Here is a 16,473-nt window from a genome sequence, read left to right on the forward strand (position 1 = left end):
TGACAGGAATACAAGTAGAAGCCATTTTTCCTTTTTTTTTAGTTAAAAACCTTAAGAACAGCACGCACATGAAGAAACTTGGTGGATGTAAAAATAAATTTTGTGCTGTCACTGAAATGAGGAAACTGGCAACTGCAGAGGTATTTACGCAGTGTCTTATCCCAAAATGTGTTTTCTGGTCCACGGCTGGGTCCCCGGCCTGCCACACCGCGGCAGGACGACTCTGCTCTGTCACTGTCACACTCCCGTGCCCAAGGGGGGAGCGGGGGCAGCCCGGACGCGAGGCGGACCGACGAGCGAGAGAGCTGTAAACCACACTTCCCAGAGTGCTTTGCGCAGCCGGCGCGCTCCTCGCCCCGCCCCTGAGGCGCCTCACTCTGGTGGCTAGCAGAGAGGACGCGGGGCTCCAGGCGCCGGAGGGCTCGTGCGGCGCTAGTCCTGGCCGCGGGGGGCACCTGGTGGCCCGGCTGCAGTCCTGGAGAGGCCAGAAGAAACGGAGCCGAGGGACTAGCGGAGGACCGAGGTAACTGGACACTCATTGCCCTTCATTCTCCGCCCTTGTGCTGCGCCCTGCGGTCCCACCGAGACCTCTCTAGCTCCAGCAACAAATCTTGCTGCAGTCCCGGCTTGTGCCTCAGGCGCCTAGGAACTCCAGCCCTGTGAGCAGTAAACAAAACTCCACAGCCTAGAGGGTTTGGGCCCGTTAAGTGCTGCACGGTTTCCGTTGCTCCATTTGGCGGGGAGAACGGGTTGCATTCCCCTTGGGGTACCGCAGCCTCCGGCTCGGTCAGAGTCTCCGTCAGCCCCCTGATGCGCTCCTGTGGGTCCTGGCTCCTGTAGGTCTTTCAGGGAAAAGAGGGCCAGCAGGTACTTCTCAGGTTCAGGGAATGGGCGGGGCGGCTGGAGTCGGGTTGGGTTCAGGGAGGGCGCTGGGCGCCCCCAGAACCACGGCTGTGGGGGCGGGGCGGCGGGCTGTCTTCAGGCCCTGCTGTTCGCGGAATCGCGGCTGGCTGAGAGGCAGAGCTGCCACTGCGGGACTTGCTCAGGGACACGTTGCTTGTCCCGGGCTGGTGGGTATTGGGTGGGGTGGGGGCGAGGGTGAGTCGCCCATCCGGGATTTGCCCCTCGGCGGGCCCATTGTCGGTCATAACTGCTAGTACCAGGGGCTCTGCCTGCAACAGGTGTACCTCCCGAGATGGACACCTGTGGTGGAGACGGTGTGGAAGAGTGCCTCCTGGTGTGACACCAGAGACTGCAGCCTTTTTCAAGACACGCAGCCGCTCAGTGGAGTTGTTCTACTGCGGCGATGCCAGCCAGCTCCTTCCACTCAGTCCTGGGCTTAGTTAGCTTGCTAGTTTCTTCAGGGAGTGTGACTTGTCTACATTGTTGGGGTGTTCTAGCCTGGGGCTCGCTCTTTACTGGATTTGCACACTCCCAGGTACCTGAGTTTGAAAAGCTTGTTATGTATTTTCCCACTTGGCAGTGTTTAATCAGATGAGTTTTCGTAAAAAACGGACCTTTTCTCATTATTCCTTTTAACCTGTTTTGGTAGCATAACCACATTTGGCCCTTTTATCCTATGCTAATGTGCGAGGTAAAATAATGTTAACTTTTTCTCTCACCTTCTAAGTTCTTCTGGCTGGGCTACTCATCAAATTAACAGTTTTTAATATATGTGCATAAGGAATTTATATAAGCATGAACATTTCAGGGACAGCGAGGCAACACTGGGTCGATAAGACATTGTGGACAAAGGGGAAAAAAGGGAGGGGGAGAATGGACGATTTACATGGATTTTAAGAGTCGAACACAACACACGTGGCAGGAAACCCTTGCTGGGCTACACGGAAACAATGCACTGAGGAGGAATCTAGCCTGAAGCCCTCCTGTTTACCACACATAATTCAAATTAGGTTAAGGTGACTTCCTAAGATACCTTTCCTGAAGCAGGTTTCCTTGTCTGGATGTCTTGGGCAGGAAAGGGGGAAGGTCAGCAGTTCTCTTTGAGTCTTGTTTGTTAATAAAAAGCTAAAAAATCAAGATCCCAAAAAGGCAGCCTTAGGAAGGAAACACTTTGGTCCCCTCACTAATCTTATCACCTTGGAAGGATTCTTTGGGAAAAGGTTTTTGAAAGAACTTGGGTTGAAAGTATTTTATCTGCTAGCTGCACCTTTACTTTTTTTTTTTTTCTTGCATTGCTTTTCTTCTGTGTAAGTTGATAATTGTTCAGCTCTTGGTGTTTTTCATTCTCACTTTATGAGGAAATCCTCTTCCTAAATCTCCCCCCAAGTCTTGAGCCTAACAGAGGGATAGACATGGGTGAGCAGAAGATCTTTGCCTGGCAGTGGCTTTTTTCATTGCTTATTGCATTTCCTCTTGCTACTGCCACCTCTAAGCAGTCAATTCATGACCCACTTCAGCTTTTAGTCACTTTATAAATTGCCTTTAAGATACCAAATAGTATTAATATAAATATAAAAAGAAATTTCATCAGCAGGATCTGATTTCTGTTGGCTCATTGTCTGTTGTACTTTGGTCCAAATAAATTGCATTTTTTTCTTTTTTAAAAATTTTTATACTGTACCTTAACTATTAAAGCTACTAACATTTAAATCCTGTTAACATTTAAAGCTACTAATTCTTTTAGCATTTGATAAGATCACAGTTACTTTCTTTTATGATAATATATTCTATAATAATTTCATGTTCTGTATTTTGGCAGGAAACTTAATTCACAGTCAATGAGTATAATTAACAAACAAAAAACAAACAAATAGTATTTACCCATTATTAAGAAGAAAGAAAGGTAGATCACACCCCCAACCCTTTTTTCAAACAGTATAATACAAGTATATTTAGGTTCATAGTAAAATTGATTTGATGGTGCACAGATCATTCCTATACCTTCTGCCTCCATATGCCCTCTGCCCTGCCCCACATATGCACAGTCTCCCCAACTATCAAAAGCCCCACATTGGAATGGTAAATTTGTGACACCTGGTGAACCTACATTGATACATTGTTATCACCCAAAATCCAGAGTTTACATTACTCTGGACTTTGGGTTCACTCTTGGTGTCTGTACATGCTGTGGGTTTAGATAAATGATGCCTTTAAAAAAAAAAGTCAAGAACGTTTGAGACTTGTAGAGAACTGAAATGGGTAGTATCATTTTTAGAAGATTAAAGATTTAGGATATTTTAAACACCCTAAAAGTTAATTTCAAATAGCCTTTATGTTTTTAAAAAATTGAATGTTTAAACTTTGTTTTTTTATGTAATTTTCAGTAATTATTTGTTTTTGTATAGTAATGAGTAGAGAGATGAGGGCGAAGAAATGCTTCATAGGAAATTAAAATACTGTATTTTCAGTCCTAAAACTCATTAGCTTGACCATTTCTTCACTTTTCTGGAAAAACATGTTTTATGTTAACCAGTGAAGCAAGAAGAAATTAGATATTTTAGTTATATTCATTTTTCTTTATTGATATTAAGATATAGCTACAATAAAATGTGACTGAGAGCCCTTGAGCCACAGTTTTTCTCGTCTGGTGGCCTAGGGTTCCATGTGCCCAGTAACCCTGTTGGAAGATATTTTTGCCATTGTCTGCGTGGTCAGGGCTTTGACATAGGCCATACCCATTCTCAGCACACAGTATCACATCTTTTCCAAGTTGTGGGTAAGAGAATATAATAGTTCTATTTATAGAAATGAATGGGTAAGAACAATGTAGGGGAGAGTGGAACTATACTTCACTATTTCCTGTGCAGGTTCTATTAATGCTTTAAAATACTTAGGAAGCAAACTTCAACCAATATACTTGATATCTGGAACCCATAGAGTGATTAATAAGTTTAAAAATGGCCCACTTTCTTTTACAACGTGATGAATCATAAAAGCACTTTTTGGTAGCATCACCGCATTGAGTGACAAAACATTAATGGGTAGAATTACAGTGTCATCTCACTGCTTCTTAACCTGATCTGTGGGGGTGCCATAAATGGTCTTCCAAGAGTGTAAACTCTGTATATATCTGTACAGCAGTTTTCTGGGGAGAAGACCACAGCATTCAATATGTTCAAAAGGGGTTTATGGCCATCCTTCCCCCAAAGTTTGTAAAAACCATTAGCTTCAGTTATCTATGCAGTTTTTTCTTTTTTTTTTTTTTACTAAGTATTTTGTAAATTATTTTTAACATTAGTTTTTTGAGAAAAGAAATTGAACAGGTAACTTCTGAAGTGCCATGAGTGCCTGTTTTCTGCTAGAAGTAGAGGTTGATAGTTATGATATAATACTTTGATACGAATAATAATGTTGCTTCTTAGACCTGGAGATTATACCAGTGATTCATCCATTGTCATTAGGCAGATACTGTCCACTCTTATCCTCTCCAGGCTTGATGTGCAAGAGAACACATGGCAAAGAATGGCACCCTAATACAATCCAACATGTTAGACTATTATTTTGAAATGCTAAAAGGTAACTTGGTTTCTTTATTCTAAAAGTTGGACATTTTCTCCTTTATCAACAAAACACCAAATGCTAAAAAAAATTAAGTATTTTATCTTCAAACTAGGTGATATTTATGTAGTATATGTGTTGTATAATATTTCTCCCTACATAGCACAGAGTGGAAAGTATTATTATCTCCTAATTGATCATTTTACTTTCAGTATTGCTGGTTAGGAAAGTATGGAAATTATAATCATCTTATGTAAATTAGATCATAATTTATCATTTGAATTTATAACATTTAAAATTAATCTTATTTGCATTTGGGGAATTTCAGAATTAGGTTATAGTTCTAAGTTTGAATTCATTCTTCTAATAAGAGTTTGAAGTAAGTTATATCAACTGCCCTGTTTTCCTTATAAGTGATAGGTTGCTGCACTATAAGATTTTATAACATGAAGCAAACTTCTGCTTCTGGGCCAGTTACCAGTGGCATTCACAAGTTCTAAAGAGTATGAGGTGGACCAAGTGATGTTTTACAAACTTATGAATAAATCTGTCCACCAGAATAATGTCTTTTTGTATTTTTTCTCAGATCTTTTTTGTCCTTTTCCCTTTGATATTGGTCAGTTTTTTTCCATTTGAAATCCAAATGTTTTTCAAAGTTCAAGGTTCTAAAACAATATTTGGAGTTTTATAAAATAAAGTAACAACTGTCTTTGCCTCTCTAGATTTGTTCTTTATAAAAATTGTCTAAGAGGTCTATGTAGATCTCAAATATTAATTAGAGAAGAATGCCAGACTTTGCATGGTACTTTATGTATGAAAGTTAGTGTGCTGCATTTTTAGTTATTTTAATGTATAAGATTGCTTATTTCTTTAATAATGAAAGTATGAGTTAAATGAATTAGATGTAGAAAATAGAAATCATTTTAGAAAACAGTTTACCTGTGGGAGTACTATCATTTTAAGAAGATTAATGATTTTATGTGTATTCTCTTGAGCTTTTAAAAGTTCAAAAACAGTTTTTGTATGGACAGAATATTATTATTACCTGTATTTTAGTTCTTATAAATAATGTATGCATGCCATACAAAGATATAGTTACTCTCCCTATATAGAGTGCCATCTTTGGCCTAGTGTTGAGTTTTGGCTTTGTAGTCAGGCAAGCCTATGTTGAGTACCAGGCATTGCCACTTAATGTTTGTGTAGCCTTGGATAGGTTTCTTAACTTCTCTGAGCCTCGTTATCTATATTCTTTTATGTAAATACAGAAATAATACCTCTTTGGGTTGTCCTGAGGATTGAAATCAATAAATATGAAGTATCTAACTGAAATAATAGCAATTACTTATATAGTTTATGTGCCAGACAATTTATTAATTCATTTAATTCTTATAACAGTCCTATGAAGTTAGCATTGTTCTTTTCTAAATTCTTATAAATGAAGAAACTGAGGTTAATGAAAAGTTCTGTAACTTAACCAAGGTCATACAGCTAGTAAGTTGATAGTAAGCATTCAATTAATGCTGACTCATTTCATTAAAAAAAAGAAAATGGGAAGACCTAAAGTAATATCGCAAGTCCTTCTCTTTTGCTGTAGTGAAAATGTAGATCATTGTAAAGCATATTTTATTTCTTTGCTGGAAAAATATTGATTGGAGGATTGTATTTTTTAATAATTATTTTATTGTTGTTCAATTACAGTTGTCCACATTTTCTTCCAACCACTCCCCACCACCCCACCAAACCCACCTCCCCTCTTTGCTTCCATCCCCCCCCCCCATTTTGTCCATATGTCCCTCATAGCAGTCCCTGCAACCCTTCCCCTCTTTATCCCCTTCCACCTCCCCTCTGGTTACTGTCAAATTGTTCTTAATTTCTCTGTCTCTGGTTATATTTTGCTTGCTTTTTTCTTTTGTTGATTATGTTCCAGTTAAAGGTGAGATCATATGGTATTTGCTTCCCACTGCCTGGCTTATTTCGCTTAGAATAATGCTTTCCAGTTCCATCCCTGCTGTTGCAAAGGGTAGGAGCTCCTTCTTTCTTTCTGCCGCATAGAATTCCATTGTGTAAATGTACCATAATTTTTTGATCCACTCATTTACTAATGGGCACCTAGATTGCTTCCAGCACTTGGCTATTGTAAATTGTGCTGCTATGAACATCGAGGTGCATAGGTTCTTATAGATTGGTGTTTCAGGTTTCTTGGGATATAATCTCAGCAGTGGAATTGCTGGGTCAAAAGACAGTACCATTTTTAGTTTTCTGAGGAAATTCCATACTGTTTTCCACAGTGGTTGTACCAGTCTACAATCCCACCAACAGTGCCACTAGGGTTCCGTTTTCTCCACATCCCCTCCAACACTTGTTTGTTGGTTTGTTTATGATGGCCATTCTGACCAGTGTAAGGTGGTATCTCATTGTGGTTTTAATTTGTATCTCTCTGCTGGCTAGTGACACTGAGCATATTTTCTTATGTTTCTGGACCCTCTGTATGTCCTCCTTGGAGAAGTGTCTGTTCAAGTCCTTTGCCCATTTTTTAATTGGATTTTGTGTCTTCCTGGAGTGGAGCTGCAGAGGATTATATTTTTGATCAATGACTCAGAATTTCATAATTTATAGAAATATTAATGTCTATTGAATACTTACCATGTGCTAGATAACGTACTTTATGTATATTATTTCATTTATCCTTTACAACAAACAACCTTTCAAGAAAGCTAAGACTCAGTTTTTTTATTTGTTTTTTTTTTAATCCTCACCCAATGAGATACGTATAATCCCCACCCAGATATGTATATTTCATTGATTTTGGAGAGAGAGGAAGGGATAGAGAGAGAATAGACATTGGTTGGTTGCCTCCTGTATGAGACTCAGCTGGGGGTCAAACCCACAGTCTTTTGGTTGAATGACACTCCAACCAACTGAGCCACCCAGACAGGGTGAGACTCAGTATTTTTAAGTGACTTGCCTAAGGGTATTCAGCTAGTAGGAAATCCCTAAACTATCTGTTCTAAAGTCTGCTATTAACCTCTAGTTTATGTGCCTCGTGTTAGATATGGCAACAGATGTCTCTAAGATGCAAGGAAACAGCCCAAGTAATTTTAAATAGAAAAATGAAACTACTCTCTTAGTTTAGACCTGGAAGTAAATAGTGATTACCAAAAACTAAGGTCTCATAGGCAAAACTAAGCTTGCTGCTGGTTTTGTAAAATAAAAGTTTTATTGGAACACAACCATACACATTCCTTTATGTATGTCTATGGCTGCTTTCCTCCTATAGTGTCATAATTGGGTACAGTTGATGGGTGAGGCATACCCATTATCTATGTAGAGGCATAGATCTCCCTGAAGTTGAAAATCTGCATTTAACTACTTTGGCAGATTCATATACAGATTCCCAACCATGGAGTTGTGGAGGAGACCTTTGAACTACATGGGTGTGATCTAGGTCAATTAAAAAAAAAAAACTTCCCTTAAGAAGGGTATTTCAAAACCCCCTAATGTTGTTCAAGGGTCATCAAGGGTCACCTGTAGTGACAGAGTCTAGATAGTTCGTAAACCTAATGTATTTGCTCTCTGGCCCTTTATAGTAAAAGATTGCTGACCCTGACCTGGACCATCTCTATTCTTTTATGAATGAAGAAACTGAGACTTGGAGAGATTAGATAATTCCCCAATAATGTGCCTATTAAAATTCAGTTCTCCTGTTCCCTAACTGAATTGTAATTTCTGCTATACCATGCTACCTTGTATGTTTTTTTTAAATCAACAAGTATACTATATGATTATTATGTAAGACTTTAAAGTATCATAAAATGTTTATGATATACAGTCATGCACCACTTAATGTCCTGGGTGCATTCTGAAAAATGCATCCTTAAGAGATTTCATTGTGGTGTGAACATTATAGAGTGACTTTCATAAACCTAGATGGTATAGCCTATAACACATCTAGGTTATATGGTATACCACTCTTGTATCTATGGTTGTTGACTGAAATATTATGCAGCTGGTTACAGTATAAGAATATACTCATATAACCTACTTAAAATAGATATGCTACTTATAATAACAATAAACATTTAGTCATTTCTCTTTCCTTAGAATTTGAAGAGCTTTGGGAATATATGTGTACTTGTATGGCCCATGCTTTAAAGTTCTGTGGCCCACTTTAAACTTATCTTTCCTTATTTTCCTTCCCAAATTTCTCTAATAAAGAGGCTTTTAGAATCATTTTATTAATTGATTACAGAACAGCAATTGCAGTTGTAACCTATCTTACCATTGGAAACCTGTCACGTCGTATACAAGGTCTGTCCAGAAGACCTTGTAATCCAGCCATGTGATATAAAAATGATGCGTGCTTACCGGCCTACAGTGATCGCAGAACACTGTGGATGGCTCATCGAAACATGAGAAAAACATACACAGAGACAACCAGGTCCTGTGGGGAAGTAGGGACAGAACGGCCACTCTCTCTAGTGGAGAGCACCCTGTTTCCATTCCCAAGCAGGTTTTTATTAAGAATACAGACTTAGTTTGTGGATTCACAATCTGGCAGAAAAGATCAAAAGAAATAGGTGACTTTCAAAGATTTTGACAGAACCCCCACTGTGATTCTGGGCAAAGTTTGGAGTTTTATCATTTGAAGGGACTACAGGGCTCAAAGGGCTAGTTTTGGTTTCCTGTCTGTGCCTTCAAATTGTAATTCAATAACATCCTCCAGCAAACAGATCTCATAGGATCTTGCATATTCTATATCCCAGGTCTGATAACCCCAGGGATCTGCTGTCTCTGGTCTGGGCACCCCTCTGCTATTTCTGCAGGCTTGAATTGGGCAGAGGTGATAAAGGCAGCCAGGAGACTTGGATTTCTCACATCTAAGAACAAGGACTCAGGCTTTGACAAAGCTGAGGGGGCAGGGGGCAGTCGATCACCCCTTCATTTCCACAGCCCCGAGTCTCTTCCCTGAGGCCTTCTCGTGATCATGCCTGTCTTAGGCAGTTCCCTCCGTAGGAAATCTTACCCATCATTGGCTAACTGATCAAGCCTAGGAGGCCAGGCACAGAGCAGGCAGCATTCATGCCAGGGGAATAAGTTTTGTCTCCTTAGTGGCTCCTGGTCTGGAGGTCTTTCACTCAGCCTAAGTCACAGGGGGTTACAGCTTCCTGAGATCAGGCAGGGTGGTCCCCAACAGTCTGTCCAAAAGACCTTGTAATCCAGCCATGTGATATAAATATAGAGACATTTATTGAAGAAGATACAAGATATAAGAAACATTGTACATAGGACAATGACACCTCAGCTCCCTTAAAAGTGGGCACCTTGAGACCTCACACAGTTCTCCCTCCAAATCACCATCAGCCTCCCCATCATATATTCCTGAATCTCATTGATGGTCTGAAATCTCCTCTCTTTCAAAGATGATTTTAATTTTAGGAAAAGCTAGAAGTCACAGGGCTCCAAATCTGGGTTGTACTGGAGCTGAGTCACCTGGGTGATTTGATGTTTTGCCAAAAAACTGCACAAGATGTGATGCATGAGTGGGTACATTGTCATGATGAAGCTGCCAATCGGCAGTTGCCTATAGCTATGGCCTTCTGAATCATCTGAATAGTTTCCGTGGAGGAGTGTTCAAGCTTAATGCAACATTTGATGCAGATTTGTTGCTCTTCTTGCTCAGTCATTTTGAATGTGATGCCCATATAGTACACACATTCACTCAATGGCCTCTACTGCCCCCACTGACTAGTACAGTGAAGTTGTCATTGTTCACGCATGTGCATTCCAGTTCACCTTCCTTGGCTGCTAGGTTACATCCATGTCACTCAAACTGTTCTTGTTATATTAACTATGGCTGGACTTTTTCTGGACAGATCTTGTACATAGTTACAAAATGGAGATCTTAACAGTTTTGTATTCATTTTTTTTTCACTTACCATTACATTATTCATGAAGTTTTTAAGCATTGAGATGATGTAGTCAGATTTGAATTAGGTAATAACTGGCAATAGTAAGAAGGGTGTACTATTGGTGGGAGGCTGTAATAATAGCTGTAAGATGATGAGGACAGCGACTAAAGTGTTGTGGCTGGAAAGGAAGCAGGGTCAACAATATGAGAGAAATTTAGGAAGTAGGATGTATGAAACTTGGTTATAGCAGTTGGAGTTGAATGGGAACTTTGAGTATATGTGGCCTATCTTATGTTCAGTGGGGAGCCTTCTTGATCACCCATGTGAATTTAGGTTGTCCCATAATACCCAGTATATCTTTCTACTATTTCCTTTATCACATTATTGTTACCATCTGTTTTTGTCCCAGTCGAATGATTCAAGCTCCTTAACAGTAGGAATTATGTTATGTCTTATTCCTGTTTTGGAGGGAAATTATTTTAGATAAATTATAGTTGATAAAAATAGATTAATCTTGTACATACACTTTTTTAAAAAAGAAAACATAAGAGATAGATTAAGATATTCCTAAATTTATTCACATTCAGGGTTTGACTCTTTTGCAGTCTAATCTGAGTTATTTATTTTTCCGTATAGTATAGTCTCCTAGTCCATCTAGAGGGGATGGATGATGCAGCCTTTCTTAAGTGTGTTGTATCATCATCTGAGGGATTTTCTTTTATGTTACCAATACCATTCTTCAGATTTTGATGCAAGTGTGTTTACTTGCTTGGTGTGTGATTTACATTCTTTTTGTATGTATTTTAGTAGCAGATCATAACACAGGCTCACCTGTTGTGGGTATCTGCATTTCTTGAGTCTTATAAAGGAGTGCTTCTAAAATTCTCTGTGGTGAAAGACTAGTCTGTGAACCAATATTTTGGTAAGAGAAAACAAAAGTGAATTACTAGAAAAATGAAATTTAAAAAGGACACAAAAATACAAATATCAGCTTTTTATGAGATTTGAGAGATATAAAATTACTGTCAAATATAACTTTGCTCAAAGAGTTTTTAAATTGTGTACACTTAATCTAGCCAAAAGGCCAACAAGTGATAAAATAATCCATTTTTGTACTTCATTGCAGACCTGTAAAAAAATATGTGGATCAGACCTGCTGTGAATAGCACTGCTTTAAAAGCACTTGGTTGTTGCTTTTCATGTTCATCTTTGAATTTCCACAACCTGCAATATACCATGTGATGGCTGATTAATTAAATTAAAACTAAAAAATGGTGTTTCCCCTTCACACGGGCATTTCTCTTTTTATTGAAATTTCTTGAAATGTGATTATAAAACCATGACTAGTATGTATGTACATATGTGTATGTTGATTTCTGTGCTTGCCTTGTAAAAATAAAAGGAAGTTCCCAAACTCCTAAAAGACTGATTCTTCAGTTTGCAGGCTGATGGTGCTCAATCCACTGAGCCACACCAGCCAGGGCTAGAAGACTAATTCTTATATAGCCATGGTAACAGCTACCAGAACCAGTATTAAACCTACTTAATAAATGATACTTCTTTAAAATTGGTTTTAAGTCAGTGTAATCAATTAGCAATAACTTGCCTTGGTGAACAGAATTTTGAAAGCCAGCTAGTCAATGACAGCCCTTCTAGTAACCATGCTTCTAAGCCTCTGAAAGTCCACCAACCCTTGAAAGGCATACTTCCAAACCCTGTGTAAGATTAGCAATGTGCTCTACTCAGAGGCACTGTGCCTGACGAGCAGAGCTCTTCCTGAACTAAGTAATAATATTATTCAACTTTGTGTTTTTTGTTTTATTTCAGATATCTAGTGGGAAATACCTTTTCATACTTGGAAACAAATTATTGGTGAATTTATTTTTTGGTAGTCTTTATATTTCTATTCAAATAATTATTGTTTGTTATCTTAAATACAACTCTGTGACTCCTATGCATTCTCAAACAAAAATAATAAGTAATAGATGTAGTTCACATATTTAGATAAAATCCAAGTCCATTATTTTATTTTTTTTACTACTTAATACTAGAATTTTGGACAACTCTGATAAGTTAAGTGGTCCATTCAAACAAGGAAATGATTATGATAGTGATACATCAACAGAGTGCCTTAATAAAATAGACCCCCAGTAGAAACATCGTATAAAGTAGTCAGTACAATGAAAGTATTGTTTATAGATCCTGGAAATGACATCAGTATTTAAAAAGTAGCCTTTGATAACAGTTATATCTAATGAATGCTATTGATAATAAAAACACTTTTTAAAAGTCATAGTACTAAACTGTTGGAAGTTATGTATTCCTCGACTGAGTAGGAACTATTGAAACTATAAACCAGTCTGTTAAAACAGCAGAATCTCCTTTAATTATTAGCACAGTGTATTTTTTTGGACTGTTTGGTTCAAAATTTAAAATCTCTACACTTTGCTTCTATAAATAAAAAGGAAATAATGAGTATAGTTTAATTTTCTCTGACTTTAAAAACAATTTTTAAAACATATCTACCTTTGAAATAAAACACTTCAAAAATGGAGAGCTTTTTGGCTCCATCCTTGCCTCCACTCCAGCCTACACCTATCTACAGCTTGTAGATAGGATATCTATCTACAAGCATGACCCATAAGACCTACAAGGTGTCCACCTCTGGCCCCCAGGCCTTCAGCAGCCACTCGTACTTCAGTGGGCCGAGCAGCAGGTCCTTAGCCTTTTTCCAGGTGGGCAGTAGCTACCAGGTTGACCTGGGCTCCAACATAAATCTGCCTGGGAGTTTTGGCAGAGCTGGGAGTATGGAATCTGTTAAAGCTATCCAAGTGAACCAGAGCCTACTAAGCCCCCTGAAGCTGAGGGCAGGCCCCAACATCCAGGCTGTGTACAACCAGGAGAAGGAGCAAATCAGGAGCCTCAACAAGTTTGTTCTTCATCAATAAGGTGCAGAGTCTGGAGCAGCAGAATAAGATTCTGGAGACCAAGTGGACTCTCCTGCAGCAGCAGCAGCAGCAGCAGCAGCAGCAGGAATTGCAGTAACATGGACAATGTGTTTGAGAGCTACATCAACAACTGTTGGCAGCAGTTGAAAATGCTGGCCCGGGAGAAACAGATTGGAAGTGGAGTTTGGCAACATGCAGGAGCTGGTGGAGGACTTGAAGAGTAAGTATGAGGACAAGATCAGTAAGCACACAGAGATGGAGAATGAATTTGTCCTCATCAAGAAGGATGTGGATGAAGTTTACATGAACAAGGTAGAGTGGGAGTCCCACCTGGAAGGGCTCACCAATGACATCAATTTCTATAGGCAGCTGTATGAAGAGAAGATTTGTGAGCTGCAGTCCCAGGTCTCATACATGTCCATGGTGCTGCCTATGGACAGCAGCCACTGTCTGGACCTGGACTGCATCATCGCCAAGGTCGATGCTCAGTATGAGGAGATTGCCACCCACAGCTGGGCTGATGCTGAGTCTATGTACCAGATCAAGTATGAAGAGCTGCAGACATTGGCTGGGAAGCATGAGGATAACCTTTGTCTCACGAAGATGGAGATTTCTGAGATTAACCAGAACATCAGCTGAATCCACACTGAGATCAAGGTCCTCAAAGGCCAGAGGACTTTCCTGGAAGCCACCATTGCTGATGCCGAGCAACATGGGAAACTGTCCATCGAGGATGCTCAGGCCAAGGTGGCAGAGCTGGAGGCCCCTCTGAGAACTGCCAAGCAGGACATAGCCTGGCAGCTACAAGGCTACCAGGAGCTCATGAACATCAAGCTGGCCCTGGCTACAGAGATCACTACCTACCACAAGCTGCTATAAGGTGAGGAGAACCGCCTGGAGTCTGGGATGCAGAAACATGAGTATCTATTACCAAGACCAGCAGCCATTACTCTGGTGGGCTGAGCCCAGCTTACCAGAGCCTCAGCTATGGCCTGGGCTTCCAGGCCAGCTTGGACTGTGTCAGGGGCCCTGGCTCCTTCAGGTGCACCAGCAGCAGCTCCTCCAAGATGGTGGTTATGAAGAAAATTGAGACCCATGATGGGAAGCTGGTGTCTCAGTCATCTGAAGTCCTGCCCAAGTGAACAACTACTGTGGTCCTTCCTGTCCTCCAAGCCTGTGGGAAGGGAGCTGTGCAGGAGAGCAGAGGGCCCCCTGAAGCTCAGCCCCAGTCTTCAGCTGACCCTTGGGGTGGGGGAGTTTACAACCTGGGCGGCTGCCTCTTACCCATGCCCCCAACTAAAAGCCGAATCAAATGTTTTTTTTCCCCAAAATAAAGTCTCAGCTGGCTCTGCAAAAAAAAAAAAAGGAAATAAATATCTTTATTAAAACATTTACATGTGGTTGTGATTAAAATAATATATGCAGAGTGCAGTGTTATTTCAGTTCAAATAATTTAAGTAAATATTGATTTGGGTAATAGTAGGAAAATAATCTCTAGTGTTCATAATAAATCAGTTCATTCATTCCAAAAATAATAATAGTACCTCTATTTACTGTGTGCTGTGCTCAACACAGGAGCAATAGAAGTGAAGAGAAGGTACCTATATTTTGGGGCTTTTATAGGCAATTATTACAAGTATTATAAATTAGACTGTGTGTTGAGTATGATATAATCTATGATTAGTGCAATGAAAAAGATGTGATCAGATTGTTACAGGTGCACAGAGGAAGTACTCCCAATCCAGGCTAGGAAGAAGGAAGATTTTGAGGAAATGAACCTGAGCTGAGCCTTTAAAGATGCATAAGAGTCAGCTGGTAGGGGTGGTGGTAAAGGCCATTTCAGAATGAGAGTGTAGCCTGGGCAGAGGCAGAGAAGTATGAAGTTGTTAGGCAGGACAAGGGTCTCACAGCCTGGGCCGTTCTTACTAAGTGCTATTCTTACTAAATGTTATAATGTAATACAGTATTTTGCAGACCACCTATAAAGAGGGTGAATTTGAGAGGCACCAAGTCAATCTGTAAATGACCAGGTGGTGTGTATAAGCAGTGGCTAAGCCTCCCTTCCAAAGACAGAGCTTTGGATGTGAGTCCCCTGTCTCTTTTACTTGCTGCAAGTAAATGAAACTACCTTGTGACAACCTGACAACTTTGTCTTGTTCTTGAATAGAGCACCCCACATGGCAAACCCCTTCAGTTTGGTAACAACTTAACATGGAGCGTGTGGAGAATTACATGCAGTCAGGTTTTACTCTATACAACATGAGGTGGGGTTAACTAACTTATTATTTAACAAATATAAATGAGTTAATTTTAATAAATACACACATGTCCTCCATCAACTTTCAGTTATAGCTCTAAATTAAGCAGAAACTGGTATCAAATATAACATTTTATATTATCTAAAATCTTCACCTAACTGAATTGTGAAGAGTATAAAGTTATATTTGTAGTGGAATGAGTCTAATAGCACTATTTGTGCCTGTAGTAGACTACTGCAGCAGTAACTGTATAGCGTTGAGTGTTTTTTAGAGGTGCTTTCAGTCATTCAAAGTGCCGTTTGGAGTTCTCTTTCTACTTAACACTCTTCTGATTAATGTATTGTATAAAAGTCACCCTTTGTCTTCAAAAATCATGTTCTGTGTAACAGTGTTACATATTGATAGTTCATGCTAAAGTGTAATAGAGATTATAAATGCAAAGAAATTTGAAAAAAAGAAAATAAAGTAGACTGACTTAACATAGAAGTATCTTTATGCTTTTGCTGTAAGTTCTATTTTCTGTAATTCATTATAAGTAGTGTCTACATGTAAAAATACATTAGTTTTGTTGTATATTCTCTGCAGTAAGCCAGTATCACCTTTCTGCTTCTGTTTGATGTATTTTTTTCCTTCAGAACTTTCTGTTTTGTTGATTGATATGACTTGATTGACACTTAGAAGAACAAAAAATGGTCTGAACTTCCAGCCTGCTTCAGTGTCATAATGTGCCAGGGTGTGATAGAAGCAGACTTCCATGGACCATGTCTTTTTTTTTTTCTGTTGTTTTTAATATCAATATATTTGGGGAATAGTGTCATAATTGTTTTCTCCTTACAAGTCATAATCTTAGATACATTTTTTAAAGTTTTGGGTTAGAGTTTAGGCTTAGTTACATTT

At 39.4% G+C, this 16,473-nt stretch overlaps 1 protein-coding gene and 1 pseudogene across 1 annotated transcript in view; both read left to right on the forward strand.

The window, feature by feature from the left end:
* The first annotated feature begins 371 nt into the window (after positions 1 to 371).
* KLHL8 (kelch like family member 8) overlaps positions 372 to 16,473 on the forward strand; it is a 71,097-nt gene continuing 54,995 nt past the window's right edge. Inside the window, exon 1 of the mRNA XM_028506614.2 lies at positions 372 to 523. The gene's annotated coding sequence lies outside the window, so the exon portion shown is untranslated. The remainder of the gene's footprint in view (positions 524 to 16,473) is intronic.
* Positions 1,196 to 14,659, forward strand: LOC114491994 (annotated as a pseudogene).

Source organism: Phyllostomus discolor, chromosome 1 (assembly GCF_004126475.2).
Source record: "Phyllostomus discolor isolate MPI-MPIP mPhyDis1 chromosome 1, mPhyDis1.pri.v3, whole genome shotgun sequence".
NCBI lineage: Eukaryota > Metazoa > Chordata > Mammalia > Chiroptera > Phyllostomidae > Phyllostomus > Phyllostomus discolor.